We start from the raw sequence: 9,522 nt of genomic DNA, 5'->3' as shown, positions 1-9,522 counted from the left end.
AATTTAAAAAAATTTGAAGGAGAAAGAGGTGATATAAATCTTTAATGTGCTAAATGATGTTCTTTGTATAGAAGAAAGACTCTTTTGATCAGAGGTCAGGTGCTTGGCCTGTAGGACTGTCAGATAAAATACAGGATATGCAATTAAATTTTACTTTGTGATAAATAATAAAAGAGTTTAAAAAATTATAAGTGTGTCTCAAATATGGCATGAGGCATACTTATACTAAAAATTACTTGTTGTCAACTGAAATTCAAATCTGACTGGGCATCCTGTATTTTCATTTACTGAATCAGGCAAACCCATTGTGGTAGGTCTTCTGGTCCTGGTATTGAACCTGTCCCACTCTCCTGCGACTAGTGATGCTTATGTGCTAGAGGGCACAGCGAAGGCTTGAATAAGAGCAGAAGAAAAGCTCACCTCTTAGGCTCTGTGATAACTGAGACAATAAGATACAGGCTTTGCCTAATAATACTTTTGAAAAAATAACACAGTCGGGCTTGGTAGCTCAGCCTGTAATCCCAGCACTTTGGGAGGCTGAGGTGAGTGGATCGCCTGAGCCCGCGGGTTTGAGACCAGCCTGGACAACTTGGCGAGACCTCGTCTCTACAATAAATAAAAAATTAGCTGGGCGTGGTAGTGCATGCCTATAGTTCCAGCTACTTGGAAGGCTGAGGCGGAAGGATTGGCTGAGCCCAGCAGGTCAATGCTGGGGTGGCTGTGAGTGTACCATGGCACTCCAACCTGGGTGATGGAGTGAGACTTCAACTAAAAAAAAAAAAGATAAATATAAATAAATAAGTAAATAAAACACATTATGTGCTAAGCAGTGTACTATTAGCCTTTTGCTACTTTACTTAATTCTTACAATCCTATGAGTGGGTCCAGTAGTAGTATTACCATTTTACAGATGGAAAAACTGAGGCCCAGACAGCTTAGTGATTGGTCTAAGGCAGAATTTCTCAACTGCAGGACTATCTGCGTTGGAGTCAAATAACTTTTAGTTGTGGGAGCTGTCCTGTGCATTTTAGGATGTTTAGAAGCATCCCTGGCCTCTTCCTGAGGGAGAGAGAGGATAAACAAGATAAATAAGTAAAATGTAAAGCATAATAGTGATAAGGTAATAAAGGAAAAAAAAAAAATAAAGCAAGGAAGAGAGGACATGAAGAGTGGAGAGGAGACTTGAATTTTTAAATGAGGTGGCCAGGGAAGACCTCATCCAAAAAGGTGATCTTGAGTAAAGGCCTGAGGGAGGGGAGGGGGCCTACATATATCTCGAGGAAGAGCATCTTAGGCAATAGAATAGCAAGTGCAAATGTCCTGAGGCAGGAATTTGTCTACCTGTTTGAGGACTATTCTGGAGTCACTGGAATTGAGAGAGTGAGGGGAGGGCAGTAGTAGATGAAGTCCAAGAGGTAGCAGATGAAGTCCAAGAGGCTACTTCACGTAGGGCCTTAGAGGTAGGGTAACCACGTCACTTATAATCCTAATGGGGCTGAGTGGTCACTGTTAAAATTATGCTGGGACAACAGGTATAAACTAGGATTATCCCAGGCATGCTGGGTCATAGCAAGGATTTAGCTTTTACTCAGAATGACATGGTTGCGAGCAGAGCTAAAATATGATCTGACTTGATACCTTCATTCTGGTTACTCTGTTGAAAGGGACTCAAGAACAGCAAAGGCTGAAGCAGGGAGAACAGGTGGGAGGGCCATCATGATACCCCAGATGAAAGAGGGTGAGGGCTTGGATCAGGGTAGTTGGGGGGAAGTGGGTAGTGGCACTGAGAACTGGTCAAAATCTGGATATAATTTGAAGGTAGCGCCAGTAGGATTTCTGATCAATGAACTGTGAGTATGAGAGAAAGAGAGAAGTAAAGATGGCACCAGCAGAAGACAGAAAGAGAAAGAGATTTGAGAAGATGACCATGTTGCAGGTTAAGTTCCCTGGAAATAGACTTGAGTGGAATTAGCATGTAGGAGGTTTGCTGGCCAGTGCTCTCATGATTGACGCCCAGAAGTTGGGTAGGCCTTCTAGAGCTACCCCAAGTTGGGGCAAGGCCTTCTGACAGTTACTTAACCTTCTATTTGACCTTCTGACACTGGGTGGAGGTGGTTCTGGGAAGGTTGAGACCTTGAGAAAGATGGTTCTTCTCCATGGACGGCAAGCTCTGGCACGGGGCTGGGCTGGGCTGTCAGTCACCAACACTGTCAGTGGCTAGGGGAAGAGGTGCTTTGATCCCAGAGAAACTGGATGGTGACTACAGAATCCACTACAGATCAGGTGCTTGGTTTTGGACCTATGAAGTTTCAGATGGCCACTAGATATTCAAGGGGGATATGTTAGGTGACTCGTATCCCTCTTCTGCTGACTCCAGGGGCCAGCCCAGCCTCTGAGTTCCTTCAAGTTGGCTCCTGAACCTTACTCTTTCTTAACTCATGCTGAATCTCCAGAGCAGCATGTTCCATGGAAATACAATGCCGGACAAATATCTACCTTAAAAAGGCATTGCATTCACACTCACAAAGTTCAAAGAAACAGGTGAAATTAACTTTAATAATGTATTTTATTTAACTGAATATAGTCAAATATTTTGACATGTAATTAATATGAAAAATCATTAATAAGATAGTTGAGTTTTTTTCTTGTCAAGTCTTGAAATTGTGGTATGTGCTTTATACATATAGCACATTTAAACTCAGATGAGACACATTTCAAGGGCCCAACAGCCACATGTGGCTAGTGGCTACCATATTGAATAGCACAGTGCCAGACATTCTCCAACCTGCTACATCCCTCCATTGGCTCCTGGATTATGCACTCGACATTCTCAGTTTGAGCATCACTCCTACTGGAAGATTCCTAAGTTTATAGGGTCTGTACTCCATTGTAGCCTTCACACTGAGTAGTGATTGCTTGTCTATTTGCCTGCCCTCCAAAGGCCATGTGTCCTATTCAGTGTGGGAACTCCTGGGCCCAGCACAGTGTTGGGCACAGAGTAGGTGCTCAGTGATTTTATCTTGAGTAAATGATACCAATACTCTGTTTGTATGTAATCTGAAGGGAGTGAGATGGGCTTGAAGAGTCAGATTTCTCTCTCTCTCTCTCCCTTTTATGCGTCCCAACAATATCAAGGTTAATGAATACGTTAGAGTTTCCTCTGGGGAATCCAGCTGAACCCGAAACAAGGTACTCTGGATTGCATGAAGAGGATTTACCTAACAGAAATGCACTGAACTGGCCATTGCACAAGGCACCATCACCTCCCTGTTGTTGTTCTCCCTTGCCATTGTTCTTTCATTTTCCATTTCTTTGACAACAGCCATAAATTAAAGCACTGAAGAAGAGCATCCATGAAAAGAAGCCAAAAGATACAACAGGAGATAACTCTCACAGTGAAAAATAAAAAGGGAGAGGATTGGGAGACCTGCTTAGGCTTCCCAAGCATGCTAATCTCCTGGTCTTAGGACTTGGGCTATGGGTGGTGAGCAAGTACCCCAAATACCACAGCAGGTGTTGCCTGATCTTCTTCCTCTGGAATGTGTTGTGTTCCTGTTTGGTGGTGATGGCTTCTTTGCCTTGTTAAATGGTTGAGCTGTTATGTAAGCATGTTTTCTCTTCTTTATGAAAAGGATAGAATTAGGCAAAAATGTTTATACTAAATAATGGAAGTTCCGGTTCTCTAGTTGTCTTTAAATAACTATTTTCTATTTTTTACTTTTCATTATGAATAATTGTAACATATCCGAAAGTGGAGAATATAATATAATGACCCTCAGGTATTCACTCAACTTTAACAGTTATCTACTCATGGCTAGTCTTTTTTTCATTTATACCTGTACTCACTTCCCTAACCCATTTATTTTGTAACTAATTTCTGCAAATATTTGAGTAGGCATCTGATTTTTTTTTTTAACTGAGAAGAATGATTTTTAGCTTCCTTTATACCTCTGTTTTTTTGCTGAGATCAGAAACCCAAGCCAGATTTCTAAGCTCAGTATTAGAGCAAATTCTTAGGTATTTAAACGGATGGCTTGTTAATGACAAGAGCAGCCCGAGTTGCTATTAGCTCTTGATTTATGAAGCCACATGTTCAGCTTGTATGACGGATGTCATGAACATCAGGCGTGGTGGGCTCATTCATCTGTCTCTGCCCAGCGCTCTGCAGTCATGAACGCACTCAACAGATGGGGAATTTCATGGCCACAAATGGAATTGTTTATCCTTTCATTGTTCCCGTGTCAGCCATCAAACTAAATCCATTACCCACCAATAAAAAGATCAGCCTGCTGCCAGTTCAGCTGTGGAAGGAGCTGAAGCTATGTTGAAGGGATTTAGAGTTTTAGAAGGGATAAAAAAGTAATAAGAAGCCACATCAAAATTAAGATCCCAGAGAAGAGTTTGAATCTCTCATTCTAAAGCTGAAGGCTTTAAGGGATTCAAAAGAGAATGCCTGGTAATTCAATATTCTCTTTAACATAAAATATACTCTAGAGACCCCTGATTATAAATATGGCAGAGCTTTTATTATGCGCTGATGGCTTTATTATTTCATTTCAAAAAATCACAAGCACTCAAACTAGACTTTGAAGAAGGAGGAAGTGTCAGATTCAGAATGGAACAGCTTCTAAGATGTTAATGGAATGGCCTTACTACTGGTAGGAAGATTTTCTTTTGTGTGGATAAATAGTTGTCTGATCTTTATGAAGTCGTTCCTTAGTTAGCAGTTTCTCTGTGCACTAATTTGTAAAAGGAGGCTCGTACGTTCTGTGGATACTTCAGGCTGCTCTCCCAACATTTTCAATAGATGATGACCATGACTTTAAGATGTAGACCTCTTTTTTTTTTTTTTTTTTTTGTGAGACTGGTTTTATATCAGGATATAATGGGCAAGAGATGTTGGTCCCACTATACACTGGTTATAGCTGAGAATCTGGGGCCTGCTGGCTTCACATTTGTTCACTCAAAAAAAGTCTGAGACGGTGGCCAGTGAAAAACCAGGTTGTCTGAGTGAGAAAAAATAAGAGAAAAAATTCATTCTCTCTTTTCCATTATATTCTGAAAATATTTATTGATAACCTACTGCTGTATATACCAGATTTATGCTGGATAATAAAGATCTGAGATGACTAAGACAGTCTTTTACACCATTAACAGATGAGAGAGGGAGATAGATAAGAAAATAAATGATTGCACACAGAGTAAAATGTGTTTACAACATAGAATAATGTGTGGAAGCATGCATAAGATGTTATGGGAGATCAAAGGAGACGTCAAATTAGGGTTCCTTGACTTCCAAAAGGAGAAAGGTTAAGGAGAGGTGACAAGACTAAGGAGTGAAGAATGGCCAGGAGTTTGCAATGTGGTTTGGAAGGGTATTTCAGGCACAGGGAATAGCCTAAGTGAAGCTATGGAGGACTGAGATAGTTCCTGAGTGTGTGTGAAGCAGGAGACAGAAACCTGAACAGGGAGGCAGGGGCAAGACCATGATAGCCCTGTCTGTGCTATGGGGTATGTACCTTCTCTTGAAAGCCAGGAGAAGCTGCTGAAGGATTTTCATGAAGGAAAAGCCATGGTCAGATAATTTGTGTTTTATTAAAATGCTCCTGGATACAGAATTGGAGAAAGGATAGCCAGGGATTATGAGATGAAGGCAAGGAAATCATTAGGAAGATGATTGTGGTCATGCAGGTGAGAGGTGGTGGACCTGAACCAAGGGAAATGTGTTTGTGTCTGTGTGTTTAGGCTGAGGAGGAGGGTGTAACAGTAACTCATAAGGATGTTAAAATGACAATGAAAAATGTATAAAGTGTTTAGAATAGAATTTGTATAATCTACACTGAATTGATGTTAGCTCATATTTCTCTTTTTCCACTTTAGGACTTAGCTTGGACTGCTATAACAAATGACCTTGGTCTGTGTTGCTTAACATCCATTTCTTACAGCTCTGAAGGCTAGGAAGTTCAAAATCAAGATTTCCAACTGATTCAGTTCCTGGTGAAGGCTCTCTTCTTGGTTGACAAGAAGCCAACTTTTTGCAGCATGTCCATGTCACAGAGAGAGAGGTAGCTCTGGTCCCTTCTTCTCCTTATAAGGACACTAATCTCACCATGGGCACCCCACCCTCATAATGTCATCTAAACCTAATCACCTCCCCAGAGTCCCATGTCCTCATACCATCACATTTGGGGTTAAGGCTTCAACATACGAATTTTGGGAGGATGTAAACATGCAGTCCATAGCAGTAAATCCTGTGGTCACAGCAGAATGGACAAACAGGAAGAGGAGCAAAAGGAGAGGAATGATTAGGGACTGGGAGGGGAAAAGTTCACAATGGAGAGGGGAAAACATCCTCTACAATATCTCCTGGAGTCTCTGCCATGCAGGAAACTTTCCCGAGGAGAAGATTCTTGGAAGAAGGCAAGGTGGGCTTGGTATTTGAGGTCTTGTAAGAGTGTATGTGTTTGGGGAACATTGTGGTCATAGGTGCTTGGACAGCAAAACCTACCTTGGGCAGCAGCTGTGGCTGAGCCTATTCCATGGAGCTGTGGTAAAGAGTTTGCTCTTCTTTCTGGATGACCAGCTTCTGCCATCTTTTATCTCTTGGTATTTTATGATATGCCAGTCCCATTCTTTATAGTTTCCAGTCACTGTGTTCAGTCACTGTTGCCTGGCACAATTGTGCAAGCTGAACAGGATGACTGGAGGCAGGTGGCTGATGGGATTTAAGGTGCTCTTTCTATTTGTAAAAGGTACTTTCTGCTAGAAAAAACTACTTTCTCTATAAGATACAACAAACATTAGATCTGTCCAAGAAACCAGAGTAATTGATTTCTTTCTACCTCCTTTCTTTCCTCCCACTTAACCAGTCAGTCAACAAATATTACTGAGTGCCTCTAATACTGGCAAGGTATCTTACCAACTGTGGCTACTGCTTCTTCAGGAATCAAGCTGTGAATATGTGGATCTGTTTTCCTTAAAAGGAGGGACTGTGTTTTATTTGTTTTTGTACCCCAGAATCTGGCACAGGAGTTGGCATTGGCTGGTTGTCAAGAGCAAGATCTGTGTCTGGATCCAAATCGCTTGCTACCACTGTGACCTTGGCTAGGTTATATAACTTCTCTAAGGCTTGGTGTCATCATCTGTGAAATGAGGATAATAGTGACATCTGCCTCATCATAATATAGTCACATTGAGGGTTGGGGCTTCAGCAAATACATTTTGGGAGGACATAAACATGCAGTCCATAGCAGGCACTAAGTAAATCCCAGTGGTCATAGCATAGCTATGCTTTGAGCACCAAATAACATAATGAATGTAAAGTACTTACAGTGCCTGGCACATAAGTATTCAATCCTATTATCAATATTAGGTCTACAATAAATGTAATTGAACTAAAAATCCCTAGGACCTAGTCTAACAATGCTGGTTCATGTGTACAGACATTTTACCTTTTGGAGTCTCTATTTTTAAAAGGTTTATCTGTCAAAAAGAGATACCTGCTGAGTACCTTTGATGGAAATGGAAAAGATTGCTTTCTTTCTTTCTTTCTTTCTTTTTATTTTTTGAGTTGGAGTCTCACTCTGCCATCCAGACTGGAGTGCAGTGGCCGCTCGCGGCCACTGCAGCCTTGACCTGCTGGGCTCCAGCGATTCTTCCACCTCAGCCTTCCAAGTAGCTGGAACTACAAGCATGCACTACCACGCCCAGCTAATTTTTGATTTATTGTAGAGACGAGGTCTCACCAAGTTGCCCAGGTGGGTCTCGAACTTGCAGGCTCAGGCAATCCACTCACCTCAGCCTCCCAAGGCGTGAGATTACAGGCTGAGCCACCGAACCCGGCTTGTTTCTTGATTTAAAAAATAACCTAACTTAGTAAATTATCTAAGCATACATAGCACAGAGTAATAAAAGCTACTGTTGTTGTAATATTTTTAAAAGATGACACAAATTCTATAACTTGATAAAGAGAGTCTACAAAAGACCTAACATCATACTCAATATGAGAGACCAAATGCTTTTTCCCTAGAATCAAGAACATGACAAGGATATCTGCTCTTACCACTCATATTCAACATAGTACTGGATTATTATGCCAGTGCAACAATACAAGAAAAGGAAATAAGATGCATACAAATTGGATGTGAAGAAATAAAAGCATCCCTATTCACTGATGATATGGTTGTTCATGTAAAAAATCCTAAGGAATCCACAACAAAACTTTAGAATTAATAAGTGAGTATAGCAAGGTTGCAGGATATAAGAGCAATATACAAAAATCAACCACAGTTCTGTATACTAACAATGAACTTGTGGAAACCAAAATTCAAAGCATAGTACCATTTCCAATTACTCCAAAGAAAATGAAATACCTAGGTATAAATGTAACGAAACATGTATAGGATCTGTGTCCTGAAAATTAAAAAGTGCTGTTAAAGCAAATCAAAGAAGACCTAAATAAATGGAGAGATATACTGTATTTGTGGATTGAAAGAATCAACATACTAAGGATATTGGTTCTCCCTAAATTATCAACAGGTTTAATGTAATTCCTGTCAAGTCCCAACAAGATGTTTTGTCAACATCGATAAGCTTATTCTGAAATGTATATTGAAAGGTGCAGGACCTAGAACAGCTAGAGCAATTTTTAAAAAGAAGAAAAAGTAGAAGAAATCACTCTACCTGATGTCAAGGCTTACTATACAGCAACAATAATAAGAAAATGTGGTATTGGTGGAGATAGACACATGGATCAGTTGAACAGAACAGAAAACCTAGAAGTAGACCCACACAAATATTCCCAACTGATTTTTGTCCAAGGTGTTAAAAATTCAGTGGAGGAAAATTATCTTTTCAACAAATGAACAAATGATACTGGAGACATTCATAGGTACACACATAACCATACACTTCAACCTAAGTCTCTTATCTTATACAAAAATTAACTCAAAATGAATCAGAGACCTACATGCAGAACTAAAACTTTTAGGAAAAAACTTAGGAGGAAATTTCAGAGATCTATGGGTAAGCAGAGTTCTTTGATTGGACAGCAAAAGCATGATACATAAAAGGAAAAAAATGATAAATTTGGTTTCATCAAATTAAAAACTTTTGCTCTGTGAATGACCCTGAAAGAGAATAAAAAGACAAGCAACAGACTGGGAGAAAATATTTGCAAACCAAATATATGACAAATAGCTTGTATCTAGAAACATAAACCATCCTCAAAACTCAACAATAAAAAAAAAAAACAACAAAAAACAATCCAATTGGGAAATGGGTGAAAGATATGAATAGACATTTCACTGAAAAGGATATATAAAAGGCAAACTAGCTTGTGAAAAGTTGTTCAACCTCACAAGCCATTAGAGAAACACAAATTAAAACCCAAACGAAGATGGCTCGGTGGCTTAGCCTGTAATCCTGTGCTTTGGGAGGCTGAGGTGAGTGGATTGCCTGGGCAATTTGGCGAGACCTCATCACTACAATTAATAAAAAAAAAAAAAAAATTAGCCGAGTGTG

This window comes from Carlito syrichta, unplaced genomic scaffold (genome assembly GCF_000164805.1).
Source record: "Carlito syrichta isolate Samal-C Ts95f unplaced genomic scaffold, Tarsius_syrichta-2.0.1 Scaffold316389, whole genome shotgun sequence".
Classification (NCBI taxonomy): Eukaryota; Metazoa; Chordata; class Mammalia; order Primates; family Tarsiidae; genus Carlito; species Carlito syrichta.
The sequence above is the reverse complement of the archived record's forward strand: the minus strand, read 5'-3'. Positions refer to the sequence as shown.